General features: G+C 31.7%; 1 protein-coding gene across 3 annotated transcripts in view; it reads left to right on the plus strand.

Moving 5' to 3' along the window:
* Hel89B (histone acetyltransferase 1) overlaps positions 1–21314 on the plus strand; it is a 779777-nt gene that overhangs the window by 737668 nt on the left and 20795 nt on the right. The window lies entirely within an intron of this gene.

Below are 21314 nucleotides of genomic sequence, written 5' to 3' on the forward strand. Positions count from 1 at the left end.
TCGAACTACCTAGCAAAAAAATACATTACAACTTAACAAAGTTCACAAAAAAAGCCTTTAGGGCTCAAAAAAATCTTAACTATACCTCTAGTCATAAAAGAGCAAATTGGAAGGAAAACTTCGAATGCTTCTAATGTTTAAAGTTTTTGGCGTTAAGAAACTGACGTAGAACATTCATTTAGATTAAAACTTTAGTTTAAAAATCGAAAAATAATGAATCCATCACGTGAAAAATTCGATTAGATACTTAAATCTTCCAGATTTTTTAATAGGTAGACTAATGTGTATTTGTATTCATTGTGGTAATAAAAAATGAAGAGATTAATGTCCAAAACTTTGTTGCTCTGGTAAAAAAGTTGTAAGATTGGAAAAAGCAAATTTTTAATTACGTATTTTTCGTTAACTTTAAATATTTATAGTTTTAACAAAAAGCCCTTTTAATTTATTATAACGTGAAAAAGTGCCAATCCATGGACCTTTAGGGCCAGCAATTATTTTATGGCGTAAGGAACGCACAGTACTTCTTAGCATAATGATATTTTTTTTTTTACAGCTTATTATTTGTGCGAATAAACTGCAGGGATTCCGAACAAACATATTTTTAATAAGATAATTTTTGTTTCGCGAAGTGTCAGAAATAGATGTCAAATTTTAAACTGAAAACGTTTCACATCAGGTGTCAACACACTGCAGTGTTCTATTCACTGAGTCAAGGACAAAGCTAAGACGGGGAAGCCGCTAGTTGTTCGTATTACAAAGTATTAGATAGGAATAGAGTCTGTACAACATGGCTGCAGCGATCTACAATAGTACTACTGAATTTTTACTTGAAGATGCTCATTTGAAGATGTTTTGAATACATACATTTTTGCAGAGATTGATTCACATAAATAGTTTATAAATTTACCAGATGATATAAATTTTTTTTCTAAATATGTTTTAAGAATTTGTGTGTATAACAATTTTTTCTTTTTTTTTCTTTTATTAAGCAACTTTATCGTATAATTCTTATCAATTTTTTTTAATGCTCATTGTATAAGTTAAATCGCTTAACCCAAAAAAATTTTTATATAAGATACTTAGTAATCATACGCATCGAAAATCTCAAATGTGTCATTTATTCTACTAACTTTTATCATTATCTTCTAATGCATCGATAAAATCCAAACATTTCAAATTATAGTTGTTCAATAACTAAGGAATTCTCATATTAAGTAATTACTTTTTACAAAAATGCGTACGGAAACCATAAAGAAGATGCACAAGTTACTTAAAAATTGCTTTTAGTAAATGGTTTCTTATTTCACTACTACTCACAACATTGACTAGTATGATATATTATCATTAACTACCTAAATCGCTCCTTAGGTTTACAGCTTACTATTCAGGGCACTCAGGAAAATAATTAGAGTTTTTTGTTTTACAGATTAGATTTTTTTGATACTATTACAGCTGTGTTACATGATCTATTGTAACTAGCTAATTTATCAAACAATACGTAAATCACTAAATTTCGTAATTGTGGTTTTGACTCATTACGGACGGTTAAAATAAAATGAAATTTAAGTTTATGTTTTAATCGTATGACAGCTTATTTATCTCTAAGAGCTCTCCAATATATAGCTTAATTTGAGCTGAATTAGTTATGAGGAAAGGTAAAATTGAATGGCAATACTTCATTTTCCAATAAAATAGCTATTTTTTCATTAAATTTGGTTAATTGACTTGATACTTAAAAGAATCTTATTATTAGGGTAAGCAATTAAAATTTTTTTTGGATTATCTATTATAATAATTATATGTATCATAATAATTTAAGATAATTATTCATTATCTACAATTTATATTTATCATATAAATCCAACTCTTTCTACAGTCAATTTGTCTACGAAGACCGTAAAAACGATATGAGTAATAACTTACCACTGTTACTAAAGTAATGATACAATTTACTGCTGATAGTTAATTTATTTATTACAAACTTTAATTCAGATTCTAAAATTAAATTGTTCACGTTTAGGGCGCACGAAATTCAGGGTAAAGGTAATAGGATGTTGATATATCCGAGATGTATAAATTTTTATACATATCTAACATATTTAAATCTAACATTGTTGTAAGTTAACAACATAACAACAATCGATGTTCGATGTATGTATCACTGTAACTGCTTTTACAATAGCCTAATTTATCACTATTTTTTGGCATAAACATCGATTTAGGCAAAGAAGGGTTTCAAATATGATCAAATAACTAACGAATTTTAAATTCTTAGTAAGGTAAAGCTTTGATAAGACGGCATAAAAAAGTCAGTGCAGTTTGCTCAATTTTAAAATTATTTTTCTTTAAAGCAACATTTCGTTTACATGCTTGCCTAAATCAAGCCATTGCATTGCTGTTTTTATATGCTCTAAGAACCCTAAAATATTTCACAAAGTAGAAAAAAAAATTCTTATGACAATGAACGAAGAATGCCATAAATTTTCAATTACACAAACGATTCATTAAAAACAAAAATCCGTTTCTTAGTTAAACGTATTAGAAACTTTTATTACGAGATAACATCATTTTTTTCAAAAACACAATTCCTACGCCTATTAAATTTATCCCTTGAATATACCTTAGTTCTCATGAATACGGAAAAAGGAAGATCAAAACAGACTGTTTTGTAAAAAATAAAGTAGAGCCAGTGATAATAAGCCCATTCTAATAAATTATGTGGATAATGTATATGTATACACGTGTACGATGGGTGGTCTTTCGGTTATACTGACTCTTAAATAGACCAAATCACTTATATAAACGAACCTCGTAGTAGTCTAACGCACCTACAATATTAATGTTTCCATTTTCTCCTGTAATAGAACCCTTACAATTTCATAAGATAATTATCAATGATATAAAACTAACACTTCAACAATAGTTTTGACGCTATCAGAGAACAAAAAGGACAATTTGTAGGTTTAGGTACTCCTGTAGTTATATCTGTTGGGCGCTTCAGGTACTTACTGTGACCAGTAACATTTTATATTATTAAAGTAACATTCCAACGGTTTAAATATGATATGTGATTATGTAAATATAATTCATTCTGTGTAATGGGTAATAAAAAAGGTGTTTAAAATCGGTGAGGTTCTAAGTTGTTTCGAATAAAATAATTAACATACTATAATTATCTTATTTATTAATAATAACTGTAGTTTTGTTCAGAAAATTTTTTTGTAGTTATACTTCTATGGGCGCGTTTTGCGCTACGGAATAAATCAACGATTTCAGATTAGTGACCTTGAGAAAAAGTATAACAAAAGTGGATTTTGCTTTCATTTTCCCCCTTCACCCCGCCCCTCACAACGTACTTCCAGTCCCCTATACACCACACAACGCCATCAGACAACACAACATCAAAGCCCCACACTTATTACAGTACACATTTTGAGTTTATTTATTAATTTTTTTAACTAATTTCTATATAAAAAAAAAAAAAAAAAACAGTTATCAAAGAGATTCAAACTCCCGTCCTCTTGCATACTATGCAAGCCCCGTACACACTCTGCAATGAACGAGCCTGACATAGGAGAACCAATTACTTTGATTTATTGTACAGTTCATAACATATTTCTAATGTAAATATTTATTTACGTTTGGTTTAATTATACATTATATAAATAAATAATTTATTTAATAAAATACATTTTTTGGTACTCGTTTTTTTCAAAAATTTAAAAATTAGTATGTATCAGCAAAGCAGCTTTCATTTGTATTGATAAGCATTTATTTACTTATCATTGATTGGTTTCTTTTAAAATAAGAAAAAAAATGCTTATACATTTTTCACATTTTTTCATAATTTTCATATTTAAAAAAAAATTTTCGGTACTGTATAATTACAATAATCAATTTTTATTGCGTTTTCTTCTTTCACACTATTTAGAGAGGTGAAAAGAGCGCAAATATATGCAGCAACGCTGGAAATTACTTTTCTTGTATGGATCTGCTTACGTACACGCTTTTACGCATAATTGACCTCTTCTTTCTTGTATTATTACACAAAAAAAGAAATATATAGATCTATTTGAAAATGAAACAGGTTAATCTAAAAGTAATCTTTAATACAAAAAAGTCGGGGGCTTCATACAGATTTCACAAATGTAATTTTTAGTTTAATTGCACCACCTTTGTACACAATATCGTTTCATGGAAGGTACATTTGTATTGATTATTACATTATGTGCCATCTTATTTTATAGAAGTATAACTTCTTACTTGGGTACCCAAGCACTCACTATCCACTGGTTTTTAATTTTCTTCCGAATTTTTATGAAATTTAATTTGTGCAACATGAAAAAATGTATACAACTTGATAAGTTTTTTCTGTAAAAATGTAAAATTAGTTTCATGTGATCTGATATTTTTTACCATGATTATTTATCACTGAGAATTTATAGTAAAATATTGATTTGTATTTGCTTATACGACTTCAACAAATATTTCTCGTTTCTTAGAATGTCTTTTCTCATAATATTCTTTTTTTTAATTGTTTTACAGCCATTCCTGAAAACTTCGCCCCATGAATTCTGTATTTTTGTGTTACTCTGCATGAACATGCAATTTTCTTTAGTATATTTGAATAAGATTTACTTTCATCCACATATTTTTAGGGTATCATATCTTTTGTTCTTATGTTTCTTGTTGCTGGAGTAGAGTCACAATCTCTATCAGTGCCATTATCTATGTCAGCATACAAGATATCAAAGTCACCCGTTACTCCTTTATTAGTCACAGTTTAAATTGTCTTATGCTTCACATACTAAGTACTTCTTAACACGTAAACTTTCTTGTCTTTACTAATTTACAATAGCGTAAATTTTTCTTTTACAATATTATTACACCATTATTACTTTATCTCATTTTCTTACAACTAGATTTTCTTCCGCATAATTTTCCGTATTTACAAGCAACTTTTTTCAACATTTGTTTAGGCATGAGTGCTGAAGCGTAATTATTTCAATACCTATTTGATGCAACCTATAATGATGCAACAGGCAATACGGCATTATTTATGGTGGATGAAATATTATCATCATCATACAGAAGATTAACAGGTTTGCTTAACTTGCAACATACTTTACATTCCGCATGTTGTCCTGGATTGCTGTATCAATTGTCAGAAATAATTTTGTTCACTGAACTTTTGAAATAAATAACAGAATTTATTTTCTCAAACAAAATGTTTTCCATGTGTTCCATGTGTTTTTTCTTGATTATTTCATATTCAATTATAGCTTGGAATTTCTTTTATCAGCTAATGCTTGTTGCACAGTCAATTGACACGGCTCTACGTTATTGTACCAATAATTGGTGTAATTTTTTGAACAAAATAGTTTTTACTAAATATATCTACAGCCTAATAACTTACGACTATTTTTTTCTTTACTAGCTTTTCTTAAATCGACGCACTTACGTCACACTTACTTGGCCAGCCACTAGGCATCTAGGCCACTATTTTCAACTTAAATGCAAATGGTAGAATTTTTTCTCAGTTAGTTATAAGATTATTTTTAAGTCAATCTGAGTATCCCACCATGATAGGACAAATAGCACATGGTCATTCGTACTGATAAATCCAGACCTGCTCTCGGAACAAAAAACATTTTTACTTTTTTTTTCTCTTCAGGGCGTTACATGGATCACTATACTGATAACCGCCTTCAATGGAACATTGAATAGTCTTTGAAGCGCACCTTCGTGTTATCTACGCCACGAGTATAGCAACTAGCTTTACCTTATCTCATCATTCGACTTCACCATGGTGCATTTTATTACACCATGTTAGACTTGCTATATGATTCTTATCAGTTATTTACGTTTTACGTTTTTGCTATATCAATCCACTCTCCTCTTGTTAGGACTTTTACAAAGACGTAGAGAATTCGGAGATCCTGAATACTTACACATGGCTTCATATTAAACTCTTCTTTCGCTTGGCCTGCTTACCTTACACCTCTTTATCTTTACTTGGTCGGCATCTCTTCATTTTGACACTTTTATCAGGTCATGGATATGACATGACGTGTCTACGAAGGAAGAGTGTTAAGACTCTTTACTTATGTACGCTTGCACCTTGCACCTAGGTCACACTTTGCTGACGTTCACTGGGCATCTAGATGAGCTCTTGGAACGAAACACATATTTACTTTTTATGGCATCTTATAAATAACCACACTAACATGCTCATGGTACTTCTATTTTTTATTTGTTTTTTAATAAATTTATGAGAAGCATCAAAGTAATAATAAAAACAAATTAATTATACATCAAGATTTTTTCTAAAATCCAAAAAAAATTTGTAATGGAAGTAAAAGTACATGGTACTATGGATGCTATTACGGATAAGCATGTTTCTAAACTCCTAGATAAATGCTTAGAAAAATATCTCGCTTGAAAGTGTTTTTTTAAAACATAACTCATTCTCTTAAGTAGAGATGCAAGCGTAATACGTAAGAGTATTTGGAATCATTTGAGCTATTAGAATTTGACTCGTTCCTCTTATTCTTTTTTAATTTTAAATAATTTGATTATTTACAAAATAAAAATTATTATATTTTTCCGCGTTATCTTAAAAGCATTTTTTGAGGACATTTGACGAGACCATAGCTTATGATTTAGTTATTTTTTACTAAAAATTATAGCACTTGACTGTGGTACTTAAATCGTAGTGAATATATTAGCTTACTGTAATAATTACAACAAAAATGTCAGTGCGATTAAGGTTATTAGTAGTGTGATGAATATTATGAATATTATTTATTGCAATGCGTAAACAAACAATGTTATAAATAATGAATTTGTCCATATCTGAATTCTAAATATATTCAAAATAAGCATATCAAACAGTAATGGTAACTAATGACAAGCATCAAGCGAATTTTATGAGACAAGTATGAACAAGGTAACATACTATTGTTTACAAGCTGTTAATTTATTACATAAGAGCTACAAATATCGATTTCCTTCATGTTGCATCGTCGTGCCGCACGCAACATACAAAAATCGCTATGGTTCGCATTTTATTATGCGTAAAAATGATAGACACCTTTTTTAATTTACATTGGTGTAAGAAAATCTTATTTGACAATATGCGTGTTTAAAAAAAAAAAATTGAAGATCATGCCAAAAACACGTTTTGAATTTTTATTTACATATTTCGGAATTATGTGAGAAAAAGTTATGGAACGAGTTAATGTCATTTAAGAACTAAGGTTAAGATGCTTAAAAATATACTTTATTCTGAACACTGATGTTGTATTTAGCACTTTTGTTTGCTAAGGGATAAGACGCAAATCTCTAAAATCATATTTAGTGTCTAATTTTAATTCAAAGAAGAAGGGTAGGTAAATTTTCTGTACTCCGTAAAACAAAACAAAAATGACTCTCTACTAAGATATTATGCATTTAAATAACAATATAATTTTTTCCTTTAACACAGACTCATTACTTTAAAATAAAGAACGTACTACACTGGTAGTTACTTCAAACTTTTATCAACATATTTTATTACATCGCAAAAACTACAACGATTCCATGACTGCCTTCATCACACATGAAAAATAAAATATTTTACGATGAAACAAAAATATTTTACTACGAAATAAAAGATTTTGGAAGTAACCAGATCAATCGCAATATCATAAAAGAGTTATCACTTACAACGAATGATATAATAACAAAAATCATTATAAATTTGATAACGTAATAATCTTACAAACGTAGATATTTTGACGTGGTTATAGTTTTGCATATAATTCAAACATATGCATCATGTAACTTGTTGGACCATATCTGTTTCTGTTTTTTAAACATCTATTTTGGTAAAAAAAAAATTATTTAATTAAATCAATTATTTTATCAACGTTGCGACATTGACGGTTTCAGTATTTTAATTAAAATCCTATAAAATTTACGTAAGGACTAAGTTTGAAATTTTTCATGCACTAAACGCATAATAAGGTCACAAATATTGACGATGTTAATATAATTGAACAATAAATTCAGAATCACCTAAAAATCTAAAATATATTTGAAACTAACACTAATGTACAAAAAATACATGTATGATGAGGATTTGGGTAACCAATTATGAAACTAGATAGTGTTTGCAATTACCGTGGCATCGTTTGTTTCACTAAACTGGACTTTGTGGTGGGACAATGCTACTTCATAAGGAACTAAGTTATTTGTGACATCAAAAACTAATGCAAAATAGGTTCAGCAAGTTATGAACTACAGATATTTCCCTTCTATATGATAATATACAGACAAAAGTTGGCTTTATACTTCTTAACTCGCAAAGGGGTCAAAATACGATTGAAGCCACCTACCAACCCCAAAACACACAATTATCACGTACTGTAGCTTCTTTAATAGTTTATAGATAAAAAACTAAAAGCTTTGTGCGCAACTTTATTTACTATACTATACGATGATCTCAGTTGAGTAGTGTACAGCCACTCAACTATGGAATTCAAGTAATGTAATAGAACTATGTAATAATAAATACATTAATTAAATAAAGATGCGTAAGAAAAATATAAAAAAAAAAACAGGAGAATGTTATACATAAAGTACAAAGATATAATCTGTAACATTACTTATATGCTTCTAAAGTGTACTTACGAGATAAATCAACAAGAAAAATTTGTCGGAAAGTAACTTCTCTTTTGATTATAAATGTACAAACAGGAATGCAAATAACCTGTTTGACTTGAGATTGCACAAATTCTAATTAATAAATACAACACAAGAAAGTAGTTTTATGAAATCTCATTAAGTATGTGAATGTCATCTGTATAAACAAGTTCATACAAAATAAAAATTTTGATGAGTTATAGGATGCAAGAAAATGTAGAAAAATCAGAAAGTGGGGGCTTGTATTTGATAAACTGATATATTGTCGATATCGTTAGAAAAAAAAAAAACCTGTAATAAAGGTATGACTTTACAGAGCAAACTGCGACGCAGCTGAAGTTGATCGAAATTATACGAATTTGTAAAAACTGATACGCAGCAATACGACTTTTTCTGTGCGGTTTTCAATTGTATGACAAATATTGAATAGAGGTGGTTAACTTATCTGGATCGCTGATCGTGTTATTCCCTCGTGGTGTACCTTTGGTTTGTTAAGCTGATTTAGCTTTGGCATAATTCTCGTCTTGCCTCAATTTAGGTTTTATGCTTGGAACGACCCCGGAGGGACACCGCAGGCTCTAGCCACCGAGAAAAGTGTCACCGTTGATGGGAATCAGCGTGGTATTGAAAGCTGGGATCTTTCTGGGCATTGGACTTTGTCACTAGCTTAAATAACAATTACTGGCGGTTTCAACTGTAGGGCCCTCAATCCAAAAAAAACTATGAGAGCGTCAGCGTCCAGCCTTTTATGCTTCAGCTTAGCACTCCTTTTCAGGAATCAGAGAAAACAGAAACTATTTCTCCTTTTAGTCCTTTTTCCGTTATCGATCCTTGGTATTTGTTTATTAATTGTGGCGCGATTAGTAACAGGACATTTTACGAATGAATAATATGTAAGAAAAGCTCGGTGTGATGGGTCAAGGGACCCCTGGTCGTAATGAAGTTCCATTTGTTGTAGACGTTGGCTGCATATGGTCATAATGTGTAGGATAAATCCAAGTTAATGAAATGAAAAAATTAATGATAAAATACATTTACCATGTTTATAATGAATAACAATAACTTACAGAAACATTTTATAAAAGACAACATATTATTAAAAATGAATCAGTAATTTGAGTATATATTAGGTTTGAGTACAGAAATGAATTCTGTTTGGTGTTTACCCGTGTTCTACAAGATTAGAACAAAATAAAAACATGAATTGTGCTTGTGTCAATACAACAGCACAACTATTTTTGTAACACAACAAAAAAACTTTTTAATAAAAGTTTTAAGTATCACTTAAAAAAATTAATTAACAAAAACAAACAATTTTTCTCTAATTTTATAAATATCTTTGTATCGTGCAACATTATATCTATGTTTTCTCACGCTTACTTTCAAATTGACGTGGTGGTTTTTTTTTTCTGCACCGATCAAAAGTTTTTTGGTTTAAAAAATTTTTTTTACCCTTTGTTACCATTAGTGTATTATAATAATAAACAATAAACAAACCAAGATGTTTATTTAGTAGAAAACTTGATAACAAAAAGATTACCAGTCGTAAAACTACTCTACGAGTAATAAAATCAGAGATAAAAGCCAGAATCTAAATAAAAAGTTGGCAACTAATCATAGGCATAACTTAATAAATGAAGTTAACTTCTAATTTGGACGAAAGTATTTTCTCTGTACCTCTGGAGAAATTTTTTTGGAATATAACCAATTTTTTGATTACTAAAAAACATGACATTGAATTGTATTTTTTTGGGCAATAAACTTAACAGCCACTTTTACAGCCAGTGAAATCGGTGCAATAGCGTGAGATGCAAGAAGCGGGAAGAGACTAACACGTTATATGTCGATTTAAGTTATACGTATATACTTACAGCAGTCACTGTAAATGTATAGGTTGTGCTGACGATACGCGACGCGGGGAGGAGCTACTGGCCGAGTACAACCGAAAGAGGCCAAACCAAAAAGAGCCGTCGGGTTCTTCGGTGCACGCACACGAAGAGAAAGAGAGCGAGAGAGCTGCCTGCGGCAATGTATATAGCTTAATACACGGCTTTATTACTATATCGGGGTCGGGAAAAAGTCTTGTTATACTTTTTTCGGTCTAGCCCCCATGCTCCCAAAACTCATAACGCAAAAAAAAGAACTTCGTTCCAAAAATAGGTATCCCAAAAGTATAAGGGTGTTATAAAGTAGTGCACACTATATAATATCCATCTTTTTATGACTCTAATCTCTTAATGATTGTAATTAACTTTTATCTGATTGAATAAATTTAGACTCTTCAAACTTCCCTATAGTATTAACATAACAAATTATGTTAGTCGTAATTTCTAGCCAGCACGTAACAACAGTTAATTCAACATCTCTAAGTGAGTTGCCGTGATTGTATCATATCCAGCATTATTTTCTATGAAAACTTGCAATCTTAACAATATTTGATTTTCGATTCTTTTGCACTTTTAGAGCATGTTTACTAGGAAAAAGCACTGTTGTATGCTTCATTGGCTTTTCGATTTGAATAAACCTTTCGTCTATGATGCGTCTCAAACATTTAGAACAATTTATTTTGCCATAGATAACACACTAATTCCTCGCAATAAAAATGGGCATGAGAATAAGCTTCGATGTCAATTACCCGAAAACCATGAGATTATTTATAATAAATAAAACGGGAAATATTTCTATTCTAAACAATAAAAAAATAGAAGTACAGGCTCAACTGTTAGCTTAGAACCAAAGAATAACAGTTTATTTATGTGGAAACAAAAAATAAAAATGAAAATAGGTAATATTATGAAACAGTTCTTATTTTTTTAACAACCGCAATTTTAGATAGTCACTCGTGTCCTTAAGTGTGACGGATACATCAGAATTGTGACTAATTTTTCTTAAGGCAAATAGCCTGTGCATTACAAATCTACCTCTTTTTTGTAAAAACATCCTACATCTTAGAACATTCTAACGTATTACACTTATTTAAGTATACAATAAAAGTAGATAAAAATTCAAGTTACTCAAATACATGGGTATCATTTGCTTCTATCATCCTCTACTTATAAGTTTTGTGCGTCTGAATTCTCAGTATTCTAGGCATCGAGCTCTAAAAATAAGTAAATATAATTCGAATATATCTATTTGGCTTAAATGTTAGCTTCCGTAAACAGAAAATAGAATCGCAAAATACTACTACTAAAAAAAATAAACCAAAAATTCGGTTCATATTTGGAACCATAACTAACTACTATTTTTTGGTATAAATTTATTTTATTAGGTGAATAATTCTGCACCATTACGAATAAAGCTTTCTCATAAACGAAAAAACTTATGTTAAGATAACGTTATATGAATTGTTTATGAAGTTTAGAACCAAAATACAGTACTTTGTCCTGGGTCTCTGACAGCGTTCACACACATTTAAACACACACGCACGCGCGCGCCGTAAGTGTTTCTGTGTGTGCTGTGCGCCACATCCTAAGATTACCTTGACTAGTTTCAATAAATTTCGACTTGTATTTTTCTATTTCTGGATATATATTACTACAAAAAAAAAATTTTATCGATCGATTTTTTTTTTTTCTTTCGATTTTAAGAACCATTTTTTTATACTTGAGTTTTTGTCTCTTTTTTAAGATTCTAGATAATTGCTTATGTTTAATTTTTTGTGCTTATAATTTATGCTTCATTATCAAAGGTAATAGTGCATTTTACATTTTACTTTGTAGTATTTGGAAAATCTAGATATCTCTAAGCCTTTACAAGTGTAGCTTTAATTATTTTCGGGTTCCAGCGTATTTGTTGACTTTGTTGAATAAGAACATGAGCTTATTGTTTTATATTTAATGTTTAGATTTCCCGCATTATTTAATGCCTTTTTTAAGAACGCTGCTCAAGGGCGTTGCTGCAGGAATTAAATCTGTAAGTATGTTTGTAATAGAATAAGCACTCGCCTATTCGCTACTAATACTACTATTACTACAACTAATACTACTACTACCACTACTACTACTACAACTACTACTACTCCTACTGCTACTACTACTGCTACTACTACTGCTACTACTAATACTACGACTACTACTACTATTACTACTACTACTACTACTACTACTACTACTACAGCTAATAATAACACTACTACTACTACTACTACTACTACTACTACTACTACTACTACTACTACTACTACTACTACTACTACTACTACAGCTAATAATAACACTACTACTACTACGCCAGTGCAGTCTCCGCGGGTGGGACTGAGGGAGAGTGGCGACTCCCGGCCGACCCGAGCAAGTATTAGTTCTCTCTGGTAACAAAGAGGGCTGCTGCCCTAGTTTTAACCCTTTCCAAATTCTTATTTCTAGAAAAAAAGGTAGTGCTGGCCTTCGCGGGTCAGAACGACATTAAAAAAGATGTGACTGAGTTGGCCCAGATGTTTATGTATGTATATGTATATAAATATCTGGTCATAACTCAGGTGCAACAGTGGATAATTAACACTATGCTTGTGTAAAAAAATGCCATGTCTGAGCCTGCGGGCGATGATGAATAAAAAAAAAAAAAAAAGATGCCAAAATGTAAAACGTCGATGCAAAACTAGTACCCCAGGTGGTAACCTCTCTGAGGGAATCTGACGGCAGTTCCAATCCAGTGAAAGCCCAGGTGACTGTTGCAGGCCCCACGAATTCTGTAGGGGGGACCACAAAGACGTGTCTCATGGCCAACAGGGACTGCTAACTGTTTCATGGCCTTTTTTTACAGACAAAGAACGAAGAGGAAGCCTGTCGAGTGTAGGCACTAACGACACTGAGGACAGCAACGTGTCAGTATTTAGCAACCAGACCCGGGAGGAGCTTGCCTCTTAAAAAAAAAAATGTCAATATGCTCAGAGTAAAGCGACAGCAAGTTGCTGAAAAAATTCAATCAGCAACGAAAGACAGTACAGAGATGCTAAAAATAATTAACGATAAGTACGGCAATACAGCAAACGCTGTTGAAAATGGGCTCAAAGCCGTGCTTTCACCTTCAAGAGGCCGAGGTGCTGAGAAAAGGCTTTCTTTATGAAGAAAAAGTGTATACCAACGCTTGGAAGTCGTCATTTAAATCCCTGCAGTGGAGGGAACAAAGGCGAGATAGTTTTCGACGGCATGTACAAAAAAAAAACCCTGAATACTGCCCTAAAAAAAATAGAACAAAGTTAAAAAAAACAGGAGCCCATTGGACAGCCCTGAGAAACGCTAGCAGACTACGTCTTGAAAGAAAAAGAAAACAGTCAGTGGCAAACAAAAAGAAATTCCTCTGAATGACAAAACAAGCCAGAAGAAAAAAGTAAACGCCACAACAACAGTAGTAGTGAAGATGGCTGAAGGACAGACTTTTGCAACGGTGCTGAAGACGATGAAGGCGAACTTTGACCCCAATAAACCTAACGTGGCAGTCCAAAGTGTTGTCACTACAAAAAAAGGAGACATACTTGTTAAGGCCAAAGGTGTAGAGAATGCTACTGCATTCTCACAGCAAATTTAAAAGTCGATAGCCGGACAGGGTACTGTTAAAATGAGCAACAAAAAAGTGACATTAGACGTCCGAAACCTGGATGCTATTGTAGAGGGAGATGAGGTCAAAGAGGCTTCCGGTAGGACTTTTGGACTCAAGAGCCAGGAGCCAGAAATAGCTCTCTTAAAGCCAAATACCAGAGGTCAGAGGCTGGCGTTAATAAAGGTGGACGTCACCATAAAGGTGGATGTCCAACATTGTAAGTAAAGGAAAGTGACAGTCTATGGCCTGAAGAATTTTTCAATCTTATATTTTCTAGTTGAGAAAAAATTGGCCATGTCCCTATGGAATTTTATGTGGAATTCGGGAAAAGCAAATGTGTCCAAATTAAATATCCGCTTCATTTATTTATTTAGCAATTTGATAAAAAATGCCTGCTCTTTATCTAGTTTTTTGCTTATATCTCCACTCCTGTTGCTCTTATACAAATTTTTAAACTGCCAATCTCTTCGTTATCAAACTTTTTTTTTAAAAGACACTTTTAGAAATCCATTACTTATCATTAAAAATACGTTACATATAGGTTAGGTAACGTTAGGTAATAATATCGTCTACAAAAAAAAGATGACAATGTAAATCTGAAACATATTGCAGAAAATTTTAGTATCGAAAAATTTACGAGAAGATACTCTAATGGAGCACAGTGGTTAGACATCGTCGAAAAATAATGCATACGATTCCGTATACAAGAGGATGCAATTAAAATAGAAACGTTAGGATTATTCTTGGAAGGACCGTGCTCAAACTAATACCCCTCCATATTAATGAAAAATAGTAATAAATAGTATGTGTCACCGTACAGCGTCTGCTCTACTGCATGGGAGCAGACTGATCTCGGCTCAGCTTTACTACCATATATACCTATTGTGGTTGCTCCTCACTGCACATAGGGTAAATTCGCGGAACATGTCCTTATTCATGAAACATTAAAATTTATGTATTTGTTATACAACGTATTTAATTAAAAAATAGTGATGGTTGTATGTTTTATTTATCTTTGTAAATTTACCAGAAAAGTTTTGTTATGCATACGATAAATGGCCAATTTTAAAGATAATTCCATAAATAGGGACAAAGTTGAACAGAACCTATCTTGAGAACTGTACATATTATGCTACCAACGAGTAATTTATACAACTCTTATGAACAAATAAAGGGGTGATTTATTTCTGTTTAATATAAAAGTGTTATTTAAGTAAAAAAGCTTAAATTATCTTAAAATATTATGCCTAATTTATGTTTTTAAGAAAGTATCATAACTAGGAACATAATAATGAAACAATGAGGACGATATTTTAATATTATGTACTTTTTGGTCTTAAAATCTTTTTCTAAACAAAGTAACTTAACAATTATGAACCATATTTAAAAACAAGAATAATAATGCTAAATTTGAAGTGCACTAGTGAAATTCAAAATTTTTACCAACAAAGCTCACAGTTCAGAAAAAAAATTACAGAAACAATTATAATGAAATTTGTGGTTATAATAGGGATATTTCTCTCACTGAACGTCTGCTATACAGATTTCTCGTCATGTAGATTCTATGAGATAAATTTTTTTTTTATTTCATTATTATTATTATTTACTTTTTTTCCGGCAAACTATATATACTTACATATTTAACAATTAATTGTTGGATATAAGTCCGAAAAACATGTGTGTTTGAGTGTGTGGATGGGTGAGTGGGTGAGCTCGCGCGTATGCTGTGACATGTACATATATGTATGTATCTACAAACATTGTACAATTCATGTCAGATAATGTTTCGCTGTAATATTTATATAAGGCAGCTTCGCTTCTGTTAGGGATTTCGAGACCCTTTACGCTTTTTTGTTTGTTATTATTACTAACATTAAATTTCATTTAAAAATACTGACTGTAAAGTTCGTAGTGATACTTTAAAGTCTTACTTTTAAAAATTACTTTAAAAAAACTAACAATTATTTTGCAATCTTAACAAAAGGCATTTGTTGTGCATACTAAATATCTGTTTTTCTTATGGTTGTGTTTAAATAACATAATAGTTATTTTACGTTGATCAAAAGTTATTTGGAATTAAAAATTTTGTCTTTATTTTTCGCCTTCAACGTGTTATGAACAACAAATAATCAATTTGCAGAATCGTTTTTTTTTATAGAAAAGTTGATGATAAAGAGATTAGTGGTCAAAGAATTTCTAGAAGAGTAATAGGAGCAAAAATATAAGCAAAAAACTTTATAAAAAATTGGTATTTGTTTATAAATTGTTAAATAAATAAATGAAGCTGACTTTTGATTTGGGGGAATTTTATTGGAGAAGGACTAATTTTTCTTCTACTGGGAATCATAAGATTAAATCCAACTTTTTTTTTTTCGTGCATTTGGCTATAATGGGACCATTCATACTCACACAGCGTGGTGTCACGTTTTTTGGCTTCGTTCGTCGCTCAATCGTATCTCTCTCTGGTCAATTGTTGTTATAGCACTCTTTAGTTAAGCCTTAGACAGCTCGCTTGTATTCACATAGACAACTCAGCTTTTAGCGCTATCAATTACAAGGTCTCTTCTATCAGTGATCGGAATGAGTGAAATTAAGACTTTTAAATCTGAAGGTTCGGCTTAATAGGTTATTTAAAAAAAATAGAATTAACAGTTTCTAGTTATTTACCCAGAATTAGTTTTAGATGATCTAACACGTCTACTACCCGAACAGCAAGTTTTATTTTATAGTTGGTCTTACTAACAAGACCTCAAACTTCCTGATCCATCCTTTCATACACCTGATAAGATTAACTGTGTGTTGGGAGCGTATATTTACCCACTTATTTTTGAATTTGATGACAAAAACGATCTTTTCAGAGCTTATTTATCTAAACGGTCGGTTTGTGGTTAGCTACTAATGGGCAAAGTCTTAGCTCTACCACAGCAGCCAGATTTATAATTGAAAGTATTCTATACTTAGTTATTCACAGCCTTTGTTGTCTTGAACTCTCTAACAATTCAAGGACACAAAACACGCTCCTAATCAAAACGTTTTCGCACTGGATAAGGAGCGTTGTAAGGAGCTCTTTGTCAGAACTCTTTATCGTGATTTAGAAAGATAGATTTGTTGTACGGTTATTCTTTTTGTCGAATCTACACTTTACCAATGTAAGAGATATAGTACTATCTTGTTTAACTGGCTTTCAGCGTCGTTTAATAAATGACAAACCTCTTGCTATGACCAGTAACGGTTTTATGCTTAAGTATTCTAATGTGAAGTAAATAGTTCTTGTACCATTAAGTTAAGTTTCTCGTTATAGTTACTATCTATCTATTTATTCTATCATGTAGTTTATCACTTAGGACATTCAACGTTATTGAACGCTTATTAAAAGGATGCTTCAGGGCCTTACATTAATAATTGGTTTTTGTTAGATCTCCAGTTGTGATCTGTTATATCAGTGGTGGTAACTCATTGGAGATTCGTTAAATTTGTATTTCCTACAAATGTTGTTCAAATGTTTCGTAAAGTACAGAAGCACCCATAGGATTGAGATTGGCAACAAATTCTGTGCCATGAAAATTTAACACACTTCGTTCAAAAATTTATGCAACTATGGTAACATTTAGTACAGCATCAGCTCCATACTTGGGTTAACACTTTATGAAACAAGTATCAATCGACGGTCGGAGCAAACATCCCAACGTTGCCTCGATTTTAAAAAGATTTATCTACGTAAATAAATTTTAAGGTTGAATGCCGTATAAAATAGAAGTCCCCTCCAATGCTTACATGACTTATCTGTGACCAAGCCTTGGTGAAGGTTGACTTGAGCATGCAGCTGTTTCAATACATAATAAACATCAAATCTTAGTGCCTGGTAATTGCCAACTTGTCAAGCGACTCGTCAAAGATGCACATGCATTAATACTACATGGAGGTCCCAAGCTCATATGTTCGACACTGCGTTCGCTACAGATGATAAGGGATCTACGCAAAGTATTAGCAGCTTATTACCGTTTTACGACTAGCATAAGATATTCTAATCATGTTGCTCTACAGCAAATATGATTATTACTGCTGACCAGACTCTTACTCATTTGCAAATTAACTCGTCCAACTCATCTAAAAAATATTTCTAATATTCCCTATGATTCTTTTGAAGCTGCCTTTTTTGGATTTTTGTGCTTGCAGCTGCTGTTGAACAACGTAACAATATTTGTCGCAGCAGCTGCTAAGCTCAAAAGGCTCTTTTATCAAAGATCCCAACTCTCGCAGGAAATACACGATTATCTTGTCCAAAAAAAAGTAACACGGAAATTGAAAAAACTGAGAACTAATTTAATAGATTGTAACAAAAAAAATTGTTTGAGCCAATTGAAACAAGTGAATGGGCTACTCTCATAGTACCTGTAATAAAGCCAAATGGAAGCGTTCGTTTATACGCTGACTTCAAAGTCACAGTAAATCCCCAGTTAAAAATTATGAAATACGCACCTTTAAACTTTGACCATGCTATTGCTAGACTGCAGACTTGAAATAATAACAATAAATTAAACAAAATGTTCTTTAAAAACAGATTTAAAAGATCCTTTCCTGAAAGACCTGGTTGATGAGAGTTCACAAAATTTATTAACTATTAATACTCATAAAGGTTTATTTTGTTGTTTGTATATGATTGACAGCATAAATTTAAGTCCTGATTACCTCCAGAAATTAGTGGAGAAAATTCTAAAAGATATTGATGGGGTAGCAGTACATGATATTGTAATTAGGGGTAATACAGAAGAAGATCATTTCATAAAGTTAGACAAAGTTCTAACTCGATTACAAGGAAGTGTATTAAACAGTTGAGTAGAGTTGGTATTTAAAAAAAAAGATATTACGTATTTAGGGTATAAACTGTGTAACGGTAATATCAGTGTTAATGAGAATAAGTATAAAGATCTTGTTGAGATAAAAACTCTATCGAATCATAAAGAACTGCAATTATTATTAAGAAAGATCACTTATTGCAGAATGCTATTTACGAATAAAGCAGAAAATTTGGCACCTGTGTACAAGTATAATAATAGCGAGAGAGTTAATAAGAATTTTAAATGTCAGAGAGCATTTGAGTGTGTGAAAGTAGCTCTAAAGCGAGTAACTGTTAATTACGATTTATCTTTAAAATTGATATTTACTTGCGATGATTTTTTGTATGACCTGAGTGCTTTTATTAGTTAGCCATACTCAGATAGGAAAAAACCTGTAGGATTTGCACCAATCCACTTATTGAAGGTGCAAGAAAATTACTCTCAAATCAATAGAGGGACTGCAGAAATAATCTTTGGAATAACAAAATTTTACAATTATGTTTATTTCCTTTAAGAAGTGAGAATAAGCCATTATGTCGCAGTTTTTTACGGTGTATACAAAATCGCTGCGAGCCAAATACAAAATTGGCCATACTTTTGGATGTTTTAATTAAAAAATTGGACATAAAAGTACTGAAAAGAATACTGGGTAGCAGACACTTTATCGAAACTACCTTGTGTAAAATCGGAAACCAACATGAAATTTTTAATACTGAGAGAAAATGCACAAATTTGCATTATGTGATTGAGAAAAAAATTGCATATTTAGATTATAAATTGTTAGTGAAAGAAACAGCAAATGAAACACCTTTATCTCGTGTGAAGAGAATGGTATTAAACGGATGGTCAGAATGTTAATTAGAGAACTGTCCCGATAAGTTAAAACTTTATGCGTTATGAAAAAATCAGATTGCAATCGAAAAAGAATGTCTCGTGTGGGGACTGCACGTTATTATATATTTTAAATTGCAAAAAAATATCAAAAACAGTTAACATGATAGCTATTTCTAAGTGGTAAAAAAAAAAGTATGATAATGTTGGTTGTATGGTAGCTGATTATTAACATCTAGAAATAAAAGTAAAATATTATCAATTTTATGTTCTAGTAAATGATTCCTTCTTGGCTATGAACTAGCTAACCTTGGCATAGGATTTATGTCGATTTTGCAGGACTATTTTTAAGGCAATACTTATTTATTAGCTATATATCGTTAGTTATAAATTTTCCAAGAATTTTTTTATGCATTATCACTTAGTAACAGATTTAGGCTCTTAACTTAAAAGCGATGAGTTTCTCGAATATCTAAAGAAAATAGGTGTAAATTATACAATTGCAGCACCAAAACACCCAGCAACTAATGGCGCTGCCAAAAGAATTTTAAAAACATATCAAAGGAACATAAAATCCATTGTTGATAGAGACTGTTGCCATCGGTGGCGTAGCTAAATATTGTAGCACCCCCCCCCCGTGGAAAATTTTCTTACGCTCCTTTTTCTAAAATAAAACAAAAATTGCATTTATTAATGTAAATCATATGTGTGTAAATATATATATATATATATAATAAGAGCGCGCGGTAGCTCAGTCGGCTAGGTCGTGGATTGGCTCGCGGGAGACCATGGTTCGATTCCTGGCCAGTGCGACTTTTCGGGCAAGTACCTTTGTGATTTTTCACATGTGCTTTTTCACCACGCAATGCTCCTCCAAAAGGGCTTAGGCGACCTCCTCGCAGCATAATTGCCTAATTTCCCCCTACCCCCTCCCAGTAATGGGAGGCCTCCCATCCCTCTTCCCTTCCTTCTCCAAAGTGCTAAGTGCCCTATGTAGTGCCCTTTATAGAAGCCGGACGTACAGCACTATAATATAAAAAAATAATATATATATATATATATATATATATATATATATATATATATATATATATATGTCCTGTAGGATTACAGAATTTGTAATAATATAAACACAACTAATAAGTACAAGATAGTCAATTTCTTTATTTTATTAATAAGAGAATGTTCTGGTAACATGTATTTTAATTTTAAAGTCTTGCTTCTGGAGGGTGCAAACCTCTTCTATGTCGCCTTCTTAAAAATTCATCAATGATCTCTACTAAGTTTGCAGTTTCTGCAATTTCATGCTCTATGCACAGAATGCTCAAACCGACTAGCCGAAGCTGGGTTATGGTACTTCTTTAATAGTTCTTAATTAACTTTAATAAAGAAAATGATCTTTCAGCTGTTGTCACTGGCAA

This window comes from Copidosoma floridanum, unplaced genomic scaffold, assembly GCF_036245765.1.
Source record: "Copidosoma floridanum isolate Cflo_tuat_1 unplaced genomic scaffold, Cflo_Japanese_pri ptg000020l, whole genome shotgun sequence".
NCBI classification, from domain to species: Eukaryota; Metazoa; Arthropoda; class Insecta; order Hymenoptera; family Encyrtidae; genus Copidosoma; species Copidosoma floridanum.